This window comes from Danio aesculapii, chromosome 4 (genome assembly GCF_903798145.1).
Source record: "Danio aesculapii chromosome 4, fDanAes4.1, whole genome shotgun sequence".
NCBI lineage: Eukaryota > Metazoa > Chordata > Actinopteri > Cypriniformes > Danionidae > Danio > Danio aesculapii.
The window spans coordinates 27,186,854-27,209,615 of NC_079438.1; the positions used below are offsets into that span (position 1 = coordinate 27,186,854).

The 22,762-nt window shown below is 39.4% G+C and overlaps 6 non-coding genes and 1 pseudogene across 6 annotated transcripts; 3 read left to right on the plus strand and 4 right to left on the minus strand.

Annotated features, from left to right (window-relative positions):
• Positions 1 to 22,762, plus strand: part of LOC130222399 (zinc finger protein 721-like) — a 306,699-nt pseudogene that overhangs the window by 136,347 nt on the left and 147,590 nt on the right.
• On the plus strand, positions 18,763 to 18,834 carry trnad-guc (transfer RNA aspartic acid (anticodon GUC)). Its single transcript has one exon. It is a non-coding gene; the product is annotated as a tRNA-Asp (tRNA).
• On the minus strand, positions 18,921 to 18,992 carry trnag-ucc (transfer RNA glycine (anticodon UCC)). Its single transcript has one exon. It is a non-coding gene; the product is annotated as a tRNA-Gly (tRNA).
• On the minus strand, positions 20,382 to 20,453 carry trnag-ucc (transfer RNA glycine (anticodon UCC)). The gene has a single exon. It is a non-coding gene; the product is annotated as a tRNA-Gly (tRNA).
• Positions 21,292 to 21,363, plus strand: trnad-guc (transfer RNA aspartic acid (anticodon GUC)). Its single transcript has one exon. It is a non-coding gene; the product is annotated as a tRNA-Asp (tRNA).
• trnag-ucc (transfer RNA glycine (anticodon UCC)) lies at positions 21,464 to 21,535 on the minus strand. The gene has a single exon. It is a non-coding gene; the product is annotated as a tRNA-Gly (tRNA).
• trnag-ucc (transfer RNA glycine (anticodon UCC)) lies at positions 22,676 to 22,747 on the minus strand. The gene has a single exon. It is a non-coding gene; the product is annotated as a tRNA-Gly (tRNA).

Sequence of the window (22,762 nt, forward strand, 5' to 3'; positions counted from 1 at the left end):
CAGGGGTGTAAACCGATACCTTCAAGATCCCTTTGGTCCAACGCATGTATAAGCTGTTACAACTTTTGGGGGATTTCCCCAACCCCCATTCAAAGGAACCATGGGTGTCCAAGGAACAACGCACCGTTATGGGCAGCTTTACTGCGCCAGCCATGGGAGCTTTTGCATGGCCTTTTTCTTTTTCTTTCCCACAAAGGGATGGTATGAGCCCCATCAAACATGCATCGTTTTGGGCAGCTTTACTGCACCAGCCGTGAGAGCTTTTGCACGGCTTTTTCCTTTTTAAAGGGTATCGTAGAACCCCATCGAACACACGCACCATTTGGGCAGCTTTACTGCGCCAGCCGTGGGAGCTTTTGTGCAGCTTTTCCCTTTTCAAAGGGGATTGTAGAACCCGATCGAACACGCACTTTTTCGGGGCAGCGCCAGCTGTGTGAGCCTTTTCATGGCTTCTGGAACCAAATCATTAAACAACCATTAAACCGGGGCCAGCCTGTCACCCCGGCACCACTGACCAGATGCTCGCTAGAAAGACCCACCACCCCCCAGACTCACTGCACTAGCTCTCACTTGACCAAAGCTTGCCCGGGGACCCACACCAATCCCGGGGGGCCAGGGTCCACGTTAGGGGGAGCTGGAACCACTGATCTCAATACACACAAGTCACACCCCTTCTGCCTGGGAACCCACACTCTTTCCGGGGCAATCGGCGGCCCCACAGGGTCCTCTTGATTGACACCTGTTCCCCAGTAATGCTCAGGCACCCCATACTTAAGCCAGGTACCATGGACTTAGCCAACAGCACGTGCTAGACAGAAGTTCCGTTGGTGACCCACCTAGCTCTGGGGCACCACCCTCTACACCACCTCAATGTACTGTGTTTCAAAGATCCCGAAGGCTCGTGGGACGTACCTGCTTGGGCAGATCAGCCTGGCCATAGCCGCACTGGTTCTTTCCCATTTAACCAGGTCGCGCGGGAAATGGACGCAGCTGCTTCGGCAGACGGCTTGGCCATAGACTCCTGCTTTTTTTGCCATTGAACCAGGAAGCGCGGCTGAAGGCTTGCAGGAAACAGACGCACCTGCTCGGGCAGACCAACCTGGCCTTAGACCCCCTGCTTTTTTCTCCATCGTGCCAGGACGCGTGGCCGAAGGCTTGCGGGAAACAGACGCACCTGCTCGGGGAGACCAGCCTGGCCTTAGAGCCCCTGCTTTTTCCCCCATTGTGCTAGGATGTGTTGCCGAAGGCTTGCAGTAAATGGATGCACCTGCTCGGGCAGACCAGCCTGGCCTTAGACCACCTGGTTCATTAAGTCCACAATTTCACGCCATCTCCAAAATCCTGATGGCAGGTCAGAGGCATTTGGCGCCAGGCACGTACTTCCAGGCACGGGACATCCCGACAGGTAGACCCAGGAAAGGTGATCTCCCGTCGGGCATGGCTTGGTGGGCTTGGGCCTTGGTCTAATCAACTACCAACTACATTAGGAGTGTTTAAATTACTATTTACTTTGGATATGTAAGGTTCTTTAAGTGTTAAAGACATGTTAGTATTTTTATCTTCCAAAATTGTAAGTTTTTGGTAACTTTAATTACTTTATGCAACAGAGCACAGGTTTTAACAGTTTATTAAATCATAAAGCAAGAGATAACATTGATAGCATTGCAACTAACTGTACAGTATTTTAATCACTTAAAAAAAAAAAAAAAAAAAAAAAAAAAATATATATATATATATATATATATATATATATATATATATATATATAGTAAAATAAAATCCAACAATTATTTTAAAGGTTATAAAATAATTTATAGCATTTTAAAAGTAATGTATTTATCTTTTTAAATGTTCTCTGTCATTTTAATAAAAGCAGACTAACTTTTAATTCACAACTAATATTTGTACTGTAGACTATATTTATCTCAGTATTTGCTTGCTTGAGTATCTGTAGAGCTGCAGGATTTGTAGAGCTGCGCATCGATGGATTACTCTTCAGTGTTTGGACTCTCAGTAGTGATTATTAAACCACACTGAACTGAGCTAAACTAAATTGAACTTAAACACTAAAAACTAAACTACACTGTTTCAATTTACTATGATCTTCTATGTGAAGCTGCTTTGACACAATCTACATTGTAAAAGTGCTATACAAATAAAGGTGAATTGAATTGAGTATGTGTAAGAGAGTGATGTTTACAACTGTTGCAAGAAAACTCTAGAAAACATGTTGCTCTCCATGAACTACTATGGATGATTCTATAGTTGCAGGTACGTTTAGTGACCAAAGCCATCCTTTTTTCAGCTTTAAAAAAAATGACATTTTTGATTATTTAAAATAATGTGTTCATCACTGTAGGAAAATCCGTTTTTTCCTCGGGTCCCTTCACTCTAGTATTTTGTATCACCAGTGAGTGTCTGCATCAAGACCGTCCAAGCTTGGAAAAGATGAGAAGAAAATCAGCTGAATGGTTCAGTATGATTTTATTCTGACACAAGGAAGGGAAGAGCAATCTTATATACATATTGAGGGTCTGCCTGCAGCTGAGCCCTAACACAAAAGAATATTATCATAGAAGGAGGGAAACAACGATACAAAGACAGCTTACAACAATCAGGATACGTGAGAATGTGTGCGTGTAGGTATGCGCGCATCTGTGAGCGAGTCAGATAGTGACTTTTTCGCACCCAAAGGAGAGGAACGGAATGTTCCAGCCACACCGAGATAAGATGAACAGAATATGCATACCCACACATATTTCTGCAGTGTAAAGACACAGTAGAGAGAACAAGAAAAACAGTCTGTAAAAACAGTAGAATACACACACATAATAATCAAATCCTTCATATATTCTGCCCTATTCTCTGATAAAAATCGCAGGGAAAGATTACATTTTGTGTTTTTATGAGCATTACCCATCATCCTCCGCCTCATGGGTCATTCCGAGCGTTAATTCATCTCATCATTGCGCTCAGAGCTCCATTCAGGTAAGTCACGACTCATAATGATCGCATAATGTCTAAATGTTCAGCCTGATCTCACAAGAAAACGTAAATATTTTACGTTTTATCAGTTTAGTTGCTAATTCGTACGAATTCGTACGAGTTCAGTCTTACGAAATTGTACGATTTTAAAAAGGAGCCGTGGCACCTAACCCCACCCCTAAACCCAACCGTCATTGGGGGATGAGCAAATCATACTAAATTGCAGAAATTAGATCGTACGAATTCATACGAATTAGCCACTAAATCAAAAAGTTACGAATTGCCGTGAGATTGTGTTGAAATGTTTACATTTATGCCTTTCTCTTTGCAAGCATTAAACTGACATGTACATTTTAAAGCAAAAATCAAAACCCGATTATAGGTTAACATCTTATCATAGACAAAAGTTAAATAAAATGTAGGCTTGTGAAACATGCTAAACTTGGTTAACTTAGGTACTTAAGTAAAAGCTAGCTCTATTAAGAAAAAGAAATCCAAGACGTACTACTTTCGGTCCAAAAATGTAAAAAACAAAACATTTCAATCATGGCCATAACTACTAATAATTTAACATAATTTCAAGACTGTACATCGATGCATTTGGCCTTAAGTCTTTAGAGTTTGGCTATAATCAATACATTGCGTTAATATCAACAGGTGTAACGTTGGACATTATTAGTACAGAGATTCAAAGTATGAAATAATCAAATGACCAGTTATGCTTCCTAGTAAAAGGTAAATCTAGTTTGTTATCAGCTGAAGGTGATCTCACTTCCTTTACATGTGAGATCAGGAACCTCAGGCCCATGTTGTATGTCTTTTAACATGTAATAATAATAGTAATTACTATGTTCTACTCTCCTTGCAGATTTTCTCGAACGAGTCTTCTGTCACAACACACACGCACAAACACAGCCAACATCTATCTATCTATCTATCTATCTATCTATCTATCTATCTATCTATCTATCTATCTATCTATCTATCTATCTATCTATCTATCTTACTACCGCTGCTTGTGTGTTATAATTGTCCATCTGGCTGTTTGTCTATCTGTCTGTATCTGTTTGTGTTGCAATGTCCACAAAACATAAGGTTGACTTGCAGGACCCTCACTACCAAGATGGAAGACGAATGGCTCTTGAAATGAAGCTGGACCACATTCTAGCTGAAGCCAGGGTAGGTAAATAAATGAATGAATGTAGAATGCTGAAGATTGCATCCATATACATTGCATGACACAATTAACATCTTATAATGCTTATTGACATGGGCAAATGAGGTAATTTAATTTGGAAAAATTATATCAGAAATATTCACTGCAACACAGACAGCAGCTGTGGAGAGGAAACGTCTACGCTCTGTAGAAGACGCTCCACAGGGCTCTAAAAGGAACATGGGTCGTGGCAAGCCAAGGGGGAGGCAAGGAGGACGGCGCCATGCTTCAGCAACAGGTTATATCTCAATTCCAATTGTAAAAAGAAATTAAAAAGCAAAAAAAAAAACCTTTCAGTAGTGTTTTCTATACTAAAGTAGAATACATTGCAAAGTATGTATCTGAAATGTATGATTTTATAAATTGTTTGAGTAAAGACACAACACAATAAATGCAGGGATATCCTACAATAACGTGTTATTTTTCTATGTAATGTTTTACAGTCACACCCATCCCTGTTGAGTGCTCAGTGTCATCAAGTGTGGAGATTCCACTTACTGTACCCTCAGCAAAACTAAATCCTCAAGAGCAATTTGGTAAATCAAAATGATGAATTTAGGTTTAAATATGTAATCTATTCAAATGAAAGAAAAACTCCTTAGACTAAACTGGCAGCGCATTAGATGGTTTAAGAAGACCGTTTTGTGATTTAAGATCATTTGACATTGAATCATGCAGTGTGTTTTCTTAATATTGATCATTTGACTTTGAATTGATGCTCAATTAAATTTCTTCTATTTTGTGTACAGAAAAAAACATGGAGATACTTTCTGACATTTTAACATCATATCCTTCCTGCTGACCCTCAAAGAAGCTCTGCAGATTCTTAGTCTTTTCGGCAACAGAAAGCATCAGAGCGCTGGAAAGAAGCAAGACCATACAACCTCAAATGCCTTATTGAAAAAGAGGCCGTTGGTCATCCTTTGTGTTGTCTTTGCCACGAGTCTGCTGTTATTAGGTTGGTTTTCATTCATGTTGAATTGGGAATAAACGGACGACCGCATGATAAATTGACCAATGATAAATTGTGGACCATGTGTATATGAACTTTCTTGGTTTATTTCTTTATTCGTCATTCAAGTGCTAAACACTGAGCTACTATGCAGTCTTATAAAACAAATTTGAAACTAACATCTAAAAAATCTAATAACTTAGATTCTTTTTTGTTTGTTTTTATTAGGTGCAAAGAGTGTCTTCCTGTGGAGTGGTTCTGTGGAGACTGTGATGTACTGCATCAAAAAACAGTCACTCCACAACAGAGAATGTGTTCATGGATTTTTGGAAGCCATTCCTCCAACCTCACATGTTGTCAAAGGGGAAGATGGATATTTGGATATTGCATCTATAAGGAAGGTATGTGCTCACAAACACCCCAATTTTGCTGTCCATGTGTGTCTGCAGCCAGTTATACATTGTCTAAAATAATATTTTTGTCACTTTTTACCAGCTTTCATATTGCCAACTGTGAAGGTGGCACACTGCTCCTGTCAAGGCACAAACTTCACTGTGGTTCCAGGCAAAGCAGTGATTTTAATTACCATCAATGGTAACACACACACACACACACACACACACACACATATATATATATATATACCTCTGGTATTGCATTTGTGATGGTTTTGTTGTTGTAGCACGATTGTTTGTAATTTAGCAACAAACCTAAACAATGTGTAATATCAATGTAAACTGGGATTATAAGAACTTGTGTTTCTCCCAACCATTCACAATGTGCAGAATTGTAAAATTATACAAATATGTGGTAAAACAGATTACTCCAGCAGGAGCTCCCTATTATTCTTTCCTTACCTTAAAGGGCACATAGGTTACCCCTTTTTTTCATATTTAATATAAGTCTTTTGTGTCTCCAGAATGTGTCTGTAAAGTTTCAGCTCAAAACACCCATCAGATTATTTATTAGAGCTGTTTGAAGTGTCTATATTATAGCTGGAAAAAAGGTTTTGCTGTTTTTATGTACTGGCCCTTTAAGGCTAGTCCTCCCCGCCCACCGTTCTCACGTGCCTGTCAGCAATCGCCACCCTCAGCTGCCTCAGGAAGCAGATCTTACAAAATGTGTGTGAGAAATACTACAGTAAGAACTTTAATAATCAGTATTTGATGCATTTTTTGTGGATTTGCAACAATGAGTCACACACAATGTCATTACAAAGTTCACGCACAGCAAGGACACAAAAATACATAGCGCACACACATACACACACAGAGAGAGAGCGAGAGAAAGAGACAGCGCGTTAAGCTTTGCACGCATATGTGACATGATACTGGTAATCTCCACTGCTGTATGAATATCTGTTATGTTAATGTACTAAATAAACCTGATTTAACGTCCACAAACTGCGATTGAAGCGTCTTCTCTAATAATTGTTCTGACACGCGGCTGGAGTCATAATAAGTTTTAATTATTATAAATTTGACTATGTTACTTATAGTTTACTTCTTGAATAAAATCAGTTTTTAATTTTCATAAAAAACAATTTTAAGTTAGTGTTATTAGCCTCCTTTCAGAAATATGTACTGTGTATTTTTTGATTGTCTACACAAAAAAACAAGTTATACAATAACTTGACTAACTATTCCAACTTTCCTAGTTAACATAACCTAGTTAAGTCTTTAAATTGCACTTTAATCTGAATCAAAGACTATAGAATACTTAAAGGGCACATAGGTTACCCCTTTTTTCATATTTAATATAAGTCTTTTGTGTCCCCAGAATGTGTCTGTAAAGTTTCAGCTCAAAACACCCATCAGATTATTTATTATAGCTGTTTGAGGTGTCTATATTATAGCTGGAAAAAAGGTTTTGCTGTTTTTTTTCTACTGGCCCTTTAAGGCTAATCCTCCCCGCCCACCATTCCCACGTGCCTGTCAGCAATCGCCACCCTCGGCTGCCTCAGGAAGCAGATCTCACGTAACGTGTGTGAGAAATACTACAGTAAGAACTTTAACAATCAGTATTTGATGCATTTTTTTGTGGATTTGCAACGAGTCACACACAATGTCATTACAAAGTTCACGCACACACACAGCAAGGACACAAACACATAGCGTACACACATACACACAAACGTAGCGCAGACATACATAGACACACATAGCTCAGACACACATACACACACAGCTCAGACACGAAGACACACACACACACAGCTCAGACATGAAGACACACACACAGAGAAAGAGAGAGCGAGAGAGAGAGCGTGCGCGTTAAGCTTTGCACTCGTTTTGCACGCATATGTGACATGATACTGGTAATATCCCCTGCTGTATGAATATCTGTTATGTTAATGTACAAAATAAACCTGATTTAACGTCCACAAACCGGGATTGAAGCGTCTTCTTTATTTATTGTTCTGACACGCGGCTGTGCTGATTAAGTGAATCTGAAGTGAATCGCTGTACTTTATTACACACATGCACTGTTTTAAAACATTTTAAACTTGTAAAACTCACTCTTGATCACGTTTGATGATGATTGATGACTCTAGCGAGCTGAACACACCTTTTATTTCGGGCTGCTTTGCGCTCGTCCTCTCTTGATTATATGATTCTACACGTGACTACCAGACATGTTAATGTGCACAGCTGTCAATCAATATTGGTGGGCGGGGGGACCGCACTCCTACGCAAAGTTGCGGTCGATCTGAAAACCGCTCCAATTGGTCCACCGTTTTTATGTTGTTAAATTTGAAAAAAAAAGGACTGGGTGTGTTTATTTCACCCCAATATGACAGTTTATACACTATACTTACACACATTTCTGTCCAAACAGCTTGAAAAGTAGATTTTTCACCATAGGTGCCCTTTAATCACTATATCCAGCAGCCGGATATAGTAAAAACTTTCTAGCTTCTTGGGGAGTTTCTTCGAAATACACGGCTGCTGTCCTGATTTAATAGCATTTTGGGGAGCTCTCGAGAACTACCTGATCTCGGATCTCCAGATATGCTTATTTGACCGGGCGGGAGCCTTGGGCTCAAATATCTCCGAGCTCAGGGTTCTCTCCCGGGACAGCATGCCAAACCTGCTTTAAACACCAAGCATATCTAAGTGGGAACTCTTGTAGTGAAAATAACACATTTGTGCCATCAAAGGGCAACTCTTCCCAATAGTTGTTTTTTTATGAAACAGCAATTTAAGTGAAAAATAATTCAAATAAAAAAATACAAAAGCCATATATATATATACATGTGTGTGTATATGTGTATATATATATATATATATATATATATATATATATATATATATATATATATATATATATATATATATATTTTTTTTTTTTTTTTTTTTTTTTTTTTTTTTTTTGGTTCCATTTATTTGTAAAATAACAAAAATAAAACCACATATCCACCAGAAAAAAGGAACAACAACTTAGTGACAATAGGACAGACCTTTTTTTATTTTTAAGAAAATGATTTTTATGTACACATTGTTTGATTTTATGAAAAGTGTAAAATACTATCCATGATGCAACAAATTTTCAGTTTTACATAAGTATCACTGACTGGGGGTCTCGTTACAGTCTACAGTGGAGCTACAGTTTAAGATCAGAAATGCACATCATAATAATAATATAATAACTTTAATATTAATAATATTATGATAATTAATGATTATGATGCACCCATCTCCAAAGAGGATTTGTAACCATTTACTAATTTGTACACCCAATTCTGCTGTAGTGTCAAGTCAAGTAAGAAAGACAAATGACTCAAACCAGATAGAGGACTCGAGAGATGAACGGATCAATTCTCTTTCCAGCTCTAAAGGCATATGATTGGCCCGTGATGAACGAATGACTCAAACCCGATAAAGTTCTCGAGAGGTGAAGGGATCAAATCTCCTTCTGGCTCTAAACGCAAATGATTGGCTTCTGCCTTTCCGTAATGCACGACTTAAAAGACTTGATAATTGAACAATACTACCGGAACAAATGTGCGCACGTACGGATGAACGAATTACTCCCTGAGAGGACGCGTAGTTCCCGAGTCATATTGAAGATTCGTTCAAAATGAACGAATCGTTCAAGAACTACCCATCACTAGCGCAGAGCGTTTGCAGAGCGCTCAGAGTGGACGGAGGAGCATGTTTTTACTCCACTCCAGGCTTTAATCACAGGAACAAGTGTTTAAAATAAATCTTTATGTGAGATTTATTATTGAATAAAAAAAACAAAGTTCAACTTGCTCTGCTTGCGTGATATGTGTGTTGAACATTTAAATAAACAATTTTAATAAGAATAACTAACATATTTACAAGATATAAAAACATGAACAGCAGCAGCGGCAAAACCACTGGGGTATGTCAGAAATCATGTTCACTGGCGAACGATTATCTTTCGCCAACAACATAATAAAAATAAGGAGCGGACAGACTTGCGCTACATGGCTAGCTAGCAAACATCCGTCATGTCTAAGACACAGATCTGCACGCACACACACACAGACCCTAACTCTCACTTACTCACACACACACACACACACACACAAAAACTCTCTCTCTGTCTCTCTCTCACACACACACACAAAGTCTCACACACACACACACGCACACACACACACACACACACACACAGCTGTGGTTGTAAATGTGTGTGTTCTTGTGTTCAGATGTCTGTTTCCTCACACTGGATCCAAACACAGCACACACTCAACTCATTCTGTCTGAGGAGAACAGAGAGGTGAAGTGGGTGAGAGAGGATTGGTCGTATCCTGATCATCCAGACAGATTTGATGTTTATCCTCAGGTGTTGTGCAGAGAGAGTGTGTGTGGACGCTGTTACTGGGAGACTGACTGGAGTGGAGATCATGGTGTGTGGATATCAGTGTCATATAAGAGCATCAGGAGGAAGGGAGATGGTGAAGAGTGTTTGTTTGGATATAATGATCAGTCCTGGAGTTTGCTCTGCTCTTCCTCCAGTTTCTCATTCTCACACAATCACACACACACTGTTCTCCCAGTAGAGCCGCTCAGCAGGAGAATAGGAGTGTTTGTGGATCACAGTGCAGGAACTCTGATCTTCTACAACATCTATAGAGACACAATGAGCCTCGTCCACTCAGTCCAGACCACATTTACTGAGCCGCTCTGGCCTGGGTTTAGGCTTTATTATCCTGGATCATCAGTGAAACTGAGCTGAAGACTGACGAGAGATTTACCCACAATCCTCTGCAGGAGCAGTCAGCAGCAGCTGTGTGTGTGTGTGTGTGTGTGTGTGTGTGTGTGTGTGTGTGTGTGTGTGTGTGTGTAGCAGATCTCAAATGGATATCCCTCTCAGACACCACAGAAACACGGTCACACACAGATGAGGTGAAGGAAACGCGGATTTTACTCCTTAAACAGAGTAGTGAGGCACAGTGAGTACACACTATAACACCGGAGAGCTCCTCTCTCATCCCTCTGCTTCTCCACCAGCGTACACCACGCGACTGCGAGCGGGCACACAGAAAAATGTCTATTTTCTTATTTGTTAACCTTTAAATATAAATGTAAATAAAAGCACATAAATGACCTGATGTAAATAAAATATCTGATTTAAATAATCATTAGAACTCTTCAAAGTTATCCTCTGAACTTGAAGCACATTTGACTTGTATCATGACTGTAAACTGCATTAATATCTAGATATTGAATCACCGACACCGTAAAACTCCTTCCATTAACAGCATTATTATGTAAAAATCTGCCACAGTACAAATAAACAGAGATGTATAGTAACGAAGTAGAACTACTTCACTACTGTACTTAAGTACTAAAAGGCAGTATCTGTACTTTACTGGAGTATTGTTTTTTTCTCCTACTTCCACTTTTACTTAAGTACATATTTTCGATGAGTTTAAAACTTTTACTCCGATAGATTTTTTATGAGCTGCATCGTTACTCGTTACTAGAGGTGTCAAAATAGTCGATATCGGTTCAGTAATAGATCATAACGGGTTATTACGTACTGACGTCATTTATCTCCTATGTGCGGTGTCGCAATACTATGGCGAAGGACGGAGGCGCGAGGGCGAGTGAAGGCGGCACAGCACACCAGCCGATATTTCACTTCTACAGAGAAATGTTGTGAGACTCCATCTCGGCCTCTCTCACTTTGGACATTTGACCCACTGGCCTGTTTGTGAGGTAAATTTTCATCTCCTCTTGGCTGTTAAAGCGATACTTGTGGATCCAGACCTGTGCGTGTATGAGGTGCAAGTTTTCTCCACTGTGTCTATTACAGATTACCTGTGATAACCGCGTATTATACATACATAGACTGTAACCGCGGCTGTTCTTCCCGTCATCAGTGAACAACGCTTTCATTTCTAAAGCCGATAGCAGCCCTTTCTGTTGAGAAGGTGAAGACAATAACCAATCAAAGGGGTGTAAGACCTCGCCTGTCTGCGTTTAAAAAGCAGGCGGGAGAATATTTACATTAGTTTATTTGCTATAAATGCTCTTGCTGTCTTCTGTGTATGAGTTTTGTTTGATACATTCAGAAAGAGTGTTTTCTTTGAGCGGGTCAAATTAAGGGTACAGTTCATATATATTACTGCTGTATTAAAGGACACAATTTTATTACAAGTAACCATTTAACTGCCACACCAAGAAAAAAACCAATAGAATTTTTTTATTTATTGCATTTCTTAACTCCTAATGTCGCTAGTTAACACAATCAATACATTTTCCCCCAACACATCCCATAATTTCTAAAATATCAGCTTCTACCAAATGGTTGAGATGTTGGTTTATGGTAAAAGTACCAGAATGAATAAATATACAATAAAAATATAAAAATATATGAAGTTTAAGACCAATTTAATTAAAACATAATCAAAATGAAACATTTTTGAATACTAAATCATAGCCATAAGCCATAAAATATTTCAGATTTTCATTTAACACAGTAATATACACGTTTTCTTTTTTAACAATAAAATCAAAATCAAGTGAATTAGAACGTTCGTTTACAGCGTTTACAACCAGTAAATTGTGCTCCGAAAATGGGTTTCAATAGCGTTTTGAGTGGATTATGGACTGTTTTTGTGACACACAACTTTGAAAGGTGTGTGTTAAAGCTGTTATAATCTGTCAGATCTGTGGTTCAAGCGAGAGAGAAAAACAGTATTGTAAGCCATGTTTCTTTTCGTTCTGCTTAATGACGTGCCCCCAAAAAAGAGATTTAAAATAAACAAAACAATATGATGTCTTTTGACTGCATTCTTTAATAACTACATTACACAATACTTGTAATTTTACTTTCAGTACTTGAGTAGTACATTTTGAAATAGACTACTCGCAATTCTTAAGTACAAAAAATGTTGAATACTTTAGTACTTCCACTTAAGTATGGTGCTTAAAGAGCACTTTTACTTCTACTCAACTTTTTGATAGAGTACTTGTACTTTTACTTAAGTCTGGGTCTCTAGTACTTTATACATCTCTGTTCCTATTAATATCTGAGTCCAAATCTCATCCTCATAATTATGACCTCTTCTTGTCTATTTCTACAACTTCACAGGCTTATATAGGGTTTCTTTTTTTCACATGTTGTCTCTTATTATCTGTGTTCCACGTTTCCTGACATTCTTTAGCAATATCTTCAGTAATAATATTTAATTTACCTTTACTTACAGAAGCATTAAAGGGGTAGTTCACATAAAAATTACAATTCTGTTATTTACTCATCCTCTACTTGTTCCAAACCTGTTTGAGTTTCTTCTGCTGATCGACTCCTAAAATACCTAAGGTATTTCAGTTCCTGCATATTTTGAGGTTACTTTCATTGAGTTTATTCTTTCCATGTTTTTTTTTTTTTCAGTAGATCGTGTTATATATTTCTTTTTATATGTAACATATAAAATTTATCTGTATTCACTTTACTCATAATGTATGTATTATTGAGTTTTATGTGTCCTTAAGTTACAATATTATTAATCTGACTTCTGTCCTGTTTTTACTAGTCATTGATTTAACTTTAATTAAATATTCAATATTTATAAGAGTTTCAGATGTTTTTGCCAGTGATTATCAATGCCTCATGTGATTAGTGCTCTTCTTTCAATTTTCAGATAAATCGATATTTAATCATAAGTTTTAGATCTTCTTTCAGTAAATGATCAGCTGTTGATTGTCCCGCCCTTCCAAAAATAGCCTACAGGAATCCTACAGGATTTTCATTTTTTCTGCAGGAACCTGCTGGTATCCTGTAGGAATTATGAAATCCTGCAGGACAAAATGACAATATGTGCAGGCAATTCCTACAGGTTTTAGAATCATGCAGTGCTTTTTTCAGGAATCCTGAATGATCTATTTTTTTCCCCTGCAGAATAGCTGCTGTCCTGCAGGAATGATAAATCCTCTAGGACACATTGACGATATGTGCAGGGATTTCTTACAGGTTTTACAATGGATCCAAGCAAGTGACAAATTCTGCAGGATTTTATCATTCCTGCAGGACTTGCAGGAGTTATTTGCTGTAATTGGAATGAAAGAAAGAAATTCTGTCACTTGCTGTTGGTAGCAATACAATATGAGTTCTAACAGATAAACAATACAACAAACAAACAAACAAAAAATAAATAAATACATAAATAGATAAAAGTATACAAATAGATTATAGGGAATTATAAAAATCCACCATTACTCTAAACCATTCAAATTATACATTTGTGTTTTACATTTTATTCCTATACTTCTTTATTTCCTTTATCAAAATGTCAATCCATCTATCTATATTAATTCAACTCCCATCTGTTTGGTTGGATGCAAAAAAAACTGTACCTGACCTGTCCGTGAGGTAGACACATGTTGAACGTATGTCTGTGCATTTTATGAGTCTATCGCTCTTTCTTTTAAAATGTTTGTTGCTGTTATCCCTGCTTCTCTGTCTTTTTGACCTGAGAAACCTATTTTATTCTGTGTCCATTGTCTTTTTGTGGCAGCTGGAACTGGTGCTTCTTCATTTAAGTACACTTTTTATTCCATTTTTATCCTTTAAAAAGAAGCAGGTTAGTGTTAATGTTAGTGTGATTGGTAAACATAATGTGTTTTCTGCAATATTAGAGTCAATTTAATTAGTAAATTATTATAAACATTTATTAAACATTTGAAATAAAATAAGATATAAATGCAAAATGGAAATTAGATAATACGTTGCTGCCAATAATGTATAGGTCTGTATTACACAAGTATAATAATTACAATATTTTAAGCAGGGCTCCGAACCGGTTCAAGGAACAGAAATGAAAAATGGAAACGAATGACATTTTTCAGGAACAGAAACGAAAAACAAAAAAAGATCAACTTTAATCATTCTGAAGAGAAACGTTTACAGTTAACCGGTTAATAACGTTATTTCATCGTTCTCTTTATTATATGAATTTGGGAGACAAAAAGCATCAATTTAAAGCCTGTGTACAAATGTGACGGTGACGCATACAACGTGAAATGCCCGTGAAGCAGACGTCATAAGCGAGAGTCGTGTCTGATGCGACGAGCTTGTCTTAAAGGTTACCGAGAACCTGCTCTTTCATGTACAAAGGTATGTTTCGGTTTAAGTTATTGTTACTAAAACTTCTATTTAAACTAAATGAATTATTGATTGTCGATTGTTTTAGATGGGTCTCCATAAAGAAAATCCTTTTGTTAACATTTCTCTTATGACAAATCATCTGATAAATCAATCTGTAATATTGAAGGATGAGGGGCAGATCATAAACATGATAGATAAAGTTTTGCATGATATGATAGATATTATCAAACAACCCAAGCATTTTCCTTTTGGAGAATTACAGTATTTAATAGCTTAGTCCTTATAAACAATCCATTAATAAAATACATTATTTACAAGGCTACCTAAGAATTAGCTGAATATGCAATATGATCCTCATAATGATCACAGTGAAATGAGGTAAGCACTCGTTTTATATGAACTCTAAATGTCAGACTGTGATGCTTATTTAGGCCTATGCCAGTCTATAAAAAGATAATATAGCTTGAAATACTAATATTTTAGAGGAAGTAGTTAAAGTTTGCACAACCAGTGTTTGGTCTTATTAACCTGCCCATAATTAAACGTCATGTAGCCTACTTTTTGATTACTTGACCTGCGGATTAACGGCAGCACCAGCGGACATAAACGAGATCTGTGCATAACAGGGTTTTATGTGTCCCCAATATGCAAAATCAAGAGAGTGCATGACTCCATAAGGTAACGTAAACTGCACACACTTCATTATGTAATGTGTGAATTCAGGGACGCGTCTCACAGCGCAAAGCATAACTTATTAAATGCCCATGCCTAATTGGTCATCGATGAGGTCTGTCGGGTTTAAAGGGTTACAGACAATAAATCAATCGAATAATCGTTAGCATCCCTAGTTTAATCAATCGTAAAAGTAGTGTCAATGTTAATAAAATGCACACACAATCTATCACTTAATCTATCCAATACAGAGCACTAGACTAACTTTTTGCCTTGCTGCACCTTTTTTTCTTCGGTGAACCACACATTGCATAGTATTTTATATTTACATTAAAGATAAATAAGGCAGGAATATGAAAATGATACTTTTTATATTTTTACACCTACAAAAATACCTTGTGCTAGTGCACTTGTTTAATAAAACTCTTTGTAATTGTAACATTCAACATGCAATACAGTACCATAAAAAAACTAAACTAAACCGCATAATCTTTTGTATTTACAAGTAATATTATGTTTTATACTCGGCCTATGCCTAAATTCAAAAAGCACTAAATAATTTATATATTTATAAATTACACTGATTGAACTAAATAACTATACATTACGCTAAATAACTAAAATTGGCTAAATAGGCCTAATCTTGGGGTGACGCAGAAGCCGCAGTAGGTAGTGCTGTCACCTCACAGCAAAAAAGGCGCTGGTTTGAGCCTCGGTTGGGTCAGTTGGTGTTTCTGTGTGGAGTTTGCATGCTCTCCCTGCGTTCACGTGGGTTCCCTCCGGGTGCTTGGTTTACCACACAGTCCAAAAACATGCGGTGCAGGTGAATTGGGTAGGCTAAATTGTCTGTAGTGAATGAGTGTGTATGGATGTTACAGAGATGGGTTGTGGCTGGAAGGGCATCCGCTGCGTAAAAACGTGCTGGATAAGTTGGTGGTTCATTCTGCTGTGGTGACCCTGGATTAATAAAGGGACTAAGCTGAAAAGAAAATGAATGAATGAATGAAGTCCTAATCTTATTCTCTGATTAATACAAAAGTAATCTAGCAATGCCGCACCACTGACAAGCAAATGGCAGAAATTGCGAAAACAGCAGTGAGCCCTTTTTCCAAAGTTATGCCTTTCTTTTTTAAATTTAATTACTGTGTGTTTAATGTTAAATAAATCAATAATGAATAGGCCTATAAGTGTATCCTGTGTGTGTGTGCGTGCGTGTGTGTCCACCAACTGTGTCTTTCATTACTGAAGCAGCTCTCTTCTAATCCCGAAAGTTACTTCATCTGTCTGGCAATAATTCGGCAATATTTAAATTTAAATGAGCCTATAGTCAACATTTGCAGAAACTGTGCAGCTGCACATTGAATCTGAGGTCTCATCTCGCTCTCGCTGTCATCCAGACATCGATATGTAGACACCACATAAACGTCAAGTTGTGAAATTGAGGCCGGTACCAGCTGACGCTCTTGTGAAATGTCAAAATACAGCACTGAAATGAACAGGTAATGTTTTTCAGCCAAAAAGTCTATCTAGGATATCTGTAAAAACGCAATCAGAGCCAATGTTTTGTAGAAGTAGTGTTGCCTAAATAGCTATTACATTTCTAATCAAATTTAAACCAAAATACAATTGCATTTTTTGTTTGATAAAAATATACGGAAACAAATTAAATCAAAAGTTGGCTATTTTGTAATTTGTAATTTTGTAATTTGTTTTAATATTAATAAAAACATACTTAGACTATTTAAGCTTAACGGCTAAACGCTGCCAATGGCCATTAATAAATATTATTTTACTTTGTACTGGAGTATAATGTATATTTTACAATAAAAACTAAATATAGCATGTCTCACTGTCATTTAAAACAATTCATAACACATCAGAACTGTAGACCTGCAGTGTGTAGCCTAAACTGTATGCAGGGGGTGTTGGTCAATAGCCTACTGCGCATAATTGAACTAATATCTCCTAGTAGCCTAAAATAGCCTAATTTGAGAGATTTAAAAAATAAAAGACACTTTAAAAAAGAAACAACACGCAAATCGAAAACAAATAAAGCTGGTTGTGTGTTTCAGCACTTGCCGCTCCATACCAAGGAGTGGGGCTGTGTGTGTAGCGCCTTTAACTATATAGAGCTTTTAACAGCATATTGTCAAAGCAATAAACAGTATCAAACAGAATCATTTGGCTGTTGCCTTTCACAAGGGTGGCAACGGACTAAGTGATATATACAGCAGCCAAAAGTAAATGCGTTGGCTGGGAATTGAACGCGGGTCAACTGCTTGGAAGGCAGCTATGCTCACCACTATACCACCAACGCTTGCAGACATCTCTTGCCAGATGAGCTCAAAAAGAATGCTTTCAACCAAAGCTCTCTTTGTCTTGGTTCGGCACTGAAAAACATATCCATCATATGGATCCCAACCATCTCAAAATGTACTGATCTACCCACGTGTCATGGGACATATTCACAAGAGTGGCGCCTGGCCATGTAATGTTACGGCAGCCAAAAGGAATACATTTGCTGGGAATATACGTAGAAGCCAGCTATGCTCACCACTATATTACCAAGGCTTGTAGACATCCTCTCACAGAAGTGTAGAAAATGAAAGCTTTCGGACAAGTTCTTTGTGTGGGCGAAAAAAAAAATGTTGAGTATGGATCCCATCTCTTTCTGACGTTGAGGTTGGATAAAGCGTTCGAAGGTACAACCTCACCCAAAAAAAGGGAGGTCAATAATTTCACTCTGAAGTGGTGGAGTTCTCATCTTCTGTCACTCAGTATTCACTGTAATGAGCTCCTCCGGTTTGAATGTCATTGCAAGGGTTGACTGGATGCAGCTCATGAAAGGGCAAGCTGACATTTTGTGGAGTAAAAGCTGGGCAATGTGTAAGAATGAATGGCGTGCTTTGTTTGCTGCAAAACATGCTAATAACGTTCTCCTGTGTGATGCACTGTTCAAGTTACTGCTGATGACCAGTCGAAGACTATTGAAGAAGCAAGGATTATTAATGAAGAAAAACTGTCCAAGCCCAGTTTTCTACCCTCCTCTTGCTGTCAGCCAAGGTCTTTAGTGCCAGCACTGCAGACAATGCTGTTAGGACTGGATTACATTGCTGATCTGTGTGGGGGGAGGAAAGGTTTTTTGCTCCGCAGATCCTCGTTAGTACAGTGGACAGTAAGACTGATGAAGAAGCAAGGATTATTAATGAAGAAAAACTATCCAAGCCCAGTTTTCTACCCTCCTCTTGCTGTCAGCCAAGGTCTTTAGTGCCAGCACTGCAGACAATGCTGTTAGGACTGGATTACATTGCTGGTCTGTGTGGGGGGAGGAAAGGTTTTTTTGCTCCGCAGATCCTCGTTAGTATAGTGGACAGTATCTCCGCCTGTCACGCGGAAGACCGGGGTTCGATTCCCCGACGGGGAGGCCCTCCTTTGTCTTTTACTTTTTGGCTGTTGCCTTTCACAAGGTTGGCAACAGACTAAGTGATATAAACAGCAGCCAAAAGGAAATGCGTTGGCCGGGAATCGAACCCAGGTCAACTGCTTGGAAGGCAGCTATGCTCACCACTATACCACCAACGCTTGCAGACATATCTTCCAAGATGAGCTCAAAAAGAATGCTTTCAACCAAGGCTCTCTTTGTCTTGGTTCGGCACTGAAAAACATGTCCAGCATATGGATCCCAACCATCTCAAAATACACTGATCTACCCACATGTCATGGGACATATTCACAAGAGTGGCGCCTGGCCATGTAATGTTACGGCAGCCAAAAGGAATACATTTGCTGGGAATATTCGTAGAAGCCAGCTATGCTCACCACTATATTACCAACGCTTGTAGACATCCTCTAACAGAAGTGTAGAAATTGAAAGCTTTCGAACGAGGAGTTCTTTGTGTGGGCGAAAAAAAAATGTCGAGTATGGATCCCATCTCTTTCTGACGTTGAGGTTGGATAAAGCGTTCGAAGGTACAACCTCACCCAAAAAAAGGGAGGTCGATAATTTCACTCTGCAGTGGTGGAGTTGTCATCTTCTGTCACCCAGTATTCACTGTAATGAGCTCCCCCGGTTTGAATGTCATTGCAAGGGTTGACTGGATGCAGCTCATGAAAGGGCAAGCTGACATTTTGTGGAGTAAAAGCTGGGCAATGTGTAAGAATGAATGGCGTGCTTTGTTTGCTGCAAAACATGCTAATAACGTTCTCCTGTGTGATGCACTGTTCAAGTTACTGCTGATGACCAGTCGAAGACTATTAAGGAAGCAAGGATTATTAATGAAGAAAAACTGTCCAAGCCCAGTTTTCTACCCTCCTCTTGCTGTCAGCCAAGGTCTTTAGTGCCAGCACTGCAGACAATGCTGTTAGGACTGGATTACATTGCTGATCTATGTGGGGGGAGGAAAGATTTTTTGCTCCGCAGATCCTCGTTAGTATAGTGGACAGTAAGACAGGAAGAAGCAAGGATTATTAATGAAGAAAAACTATCCAAGCCCAGTTTTCTACCCTCCTCTTGCTGTCAGCCAAGGTCTTTAGTGCCAGCACTGCAGACAATGCTGTTAGGACTGGATTACATTGCTGATCTGTGTGGGGGGAGGAAAGGTTTTTTGCTCCGCAGATCCTCGTTAGTATAGTGGACAGTAAGACTGATGAAGAAGCAAGGATTATTAATGAAGAAAAACTGTCCAAGCCCAGTTTTCTACCCTCCTCTTGCTGTCAGCCAAGGTCTTTAGTGCCAGCACTGCAGATAATGCTGTTCGGACTGGATTACATTGCTGATCTGTGTGGGGAGAACGGGTTTTTTTAACTCCGCAGATCCTAGTTAGTATAGTGGACAGTATCTCCGCCTATCACGCGGAAGACCGGGGTTCGATTCCCTGACGGGGAGGCCCTCTTTTGTCTTTTACTTTTTGGCTGTTGCCTTTTACAAGTTTGGCAACGAACTAAGTGATATAAACAGCAGCCAAAAGGAAATGCGTTGGCCGGGAATCAAACCCGGGTCAACTGCTTGGAAGGCAGCTATGCTCACCACTATACCACCAACGCTTGCAGACATCTCTTGCCAGATGAGCTCAAAAAGAATGCTTTCAACCAAGGCTCTCTTTGTCTTGGTTCGGCACTGAAAAACATGTCCAGCATATGGATCCCAACCATCTCAAAATGCACTGATCTACCCACATGTCATGGGACATCTTCACAAGAGTGGCGCCTGGCCATGTAATGTTACGGCAGCCAAAAGGAATACATTTGCTGGGAATATACATAGAAGCCAGCTATGCTCACCACTATAATACCAACGCTTGTAGACATCCTCTCACAGAAGTGTAGAAAATGAAAGCTTTCGAACGAGGAGTTCTTTGTGTGGGCGAAAAAAAATGTCGAGTATGGATCCCATCTCTTTCTGACGTTGAGGTTGGATAAAGCGTTCGAAGGTACAACCTCACCCAAAAAAAGGGAGGTCAATAATTTCACTCTGAAGTGGTGGAGTTGTCATCTTCTGTCACCCAGTATTCACTGTAATGAGCTCCCCCGGTTTGAATGTCATTGCAAGGGTTGACTGGATGCAGCTCATGAAAGGGCAAGCTGACATTTTGTGGAGTAAAAGCTGGGCAATGTGTAAGAATGAATGGCGTGCTTTGTTTGCTGCAAAACATGCTAATAACGTTCTCCTGTGTGATGCACTGTTCAAGTTACTGCTGATGACCAGTCGAAGACTACTGAAGAAGCAAGGATTATTAATGAAGAAAAACTGTCCAAGCCCAGTTTTCTACCCTCCTCTTGATGTCAGCCAAGGTCTTTAGTGCCAGCACTGCAGACAATGCTGTTAGGACTGGATTACATTGCTGATCTGTGTGGGGAGAACGGGTTTTTTTTACTCCGCAGATCCTCGTTAGTATAGTGGACAGTATCTCCGCCTGTCACGCGGAAGACCGGGGTTCGATTCCCCGACGGGGAGACCCTCCTTTGTCTTTTACTTTTTGTCTTTTACTTTTTGGCTGTTGCCTTTCACAAGGTTGGCAACGGACTAAGTGATATAAACAGCAGCCAAAAGGAAATGCGTTGGCCGGGAATCGAACCCGGGTCAACTGCTTGGAAGGCAGCTATGCTCACCACTATACCACCAATGCTTGCAAACATCTTTTGCCAGATGAGCTCAAAAAGAATGCTTTCAACCAAGGCTCTCTTTGTCTTGGTTCGGCACTGAAAAACATGTCCAGCATATGGATCCCAACCATCTCAAAATGCACTGATCTACCCACATGTCATGGGACATCTTCACAAGAGTGGAATATACGTAGAAGCCAGCTATGCTCACCACTATATTACCAACGCTTGTAGACATCCTCTCACAGAAGTGTAGAAAATGAAAGCTTTCGAACAAGGAGTTCTTTGTGTGGGCGAAAAAAAAAATGTTGAGTATGGATCCCATCTCTTTCTGACGTTGAGGTTGGATAAAGCGTTCGAAGGTACAACCTCACCCAAAAAAAGGGAGGTCGATAATTTCACTCTGCAGTGGTGGAGTTGTCATCTTCTGTCACCCAGTATTCACTGTGATGAGCTCCCCCCGGTTTGAATGTCATTGCAAGGGTTGACTGGATGCAGCTCATGAAAGGGCAAGCTGTTGTGGAGTAAAAGCTGGGCAATGTGTAAGAATGAATGGCGTGCTTTGTTTGCTGTAAAACATGCTAATAACGTTCTCCTGTGTGATGCACTGTTCAAGTTACTGATGACCAGTCGAAGACTGATGAAGAGGCAAGGATTATTAATGAAGAAAAACTGTCCAAGCCCAGTTTTCTACCCTCCTCTTGCTGTCAGCCAAGGTCTTTAGTGCCAGCAGTGCAGACAATGCTGTTAGGACTGGATTACATTGCTGATCTGTGTTGGGGGAGGAAAGGTTTTTTGCTCCGCAGATCCTCGTTAGTATAGTGGACAGTAAGACTGATGAAGAAGCAAGGATTATTAATGAAGAAAAACTATCCAAGCCCAGTTTTCTACCCTCCTCTTGCTGTCAGCCAAGGTCTTTAGTGCCAGCACTGCAGACAATGCTGTTAGGACTGGATTACATTGCTGATCTGTGTGGGGGGAGAACGGGATTATTTACTCCGCAGATCCTCGTTAGTATAGTGGACAGTATCTCTGCCTGTCACGCGGAAGACCATGGTTCGATTCCCCGACGGGGAGGCCCTCCTTTGTCTTTTACTTTTTGGCTGTTGCCTTTCACAAGGTTGGCAACGGACTAAGTGATATAAACAGCAGCCAAAAGGAAATGCGTTGGCCGGGAATCGAACCCGGGTCAACTGCTTGGAAGGCAGCTATGCTCACCACTATACCACCAACGCTTGCAGACATATCTT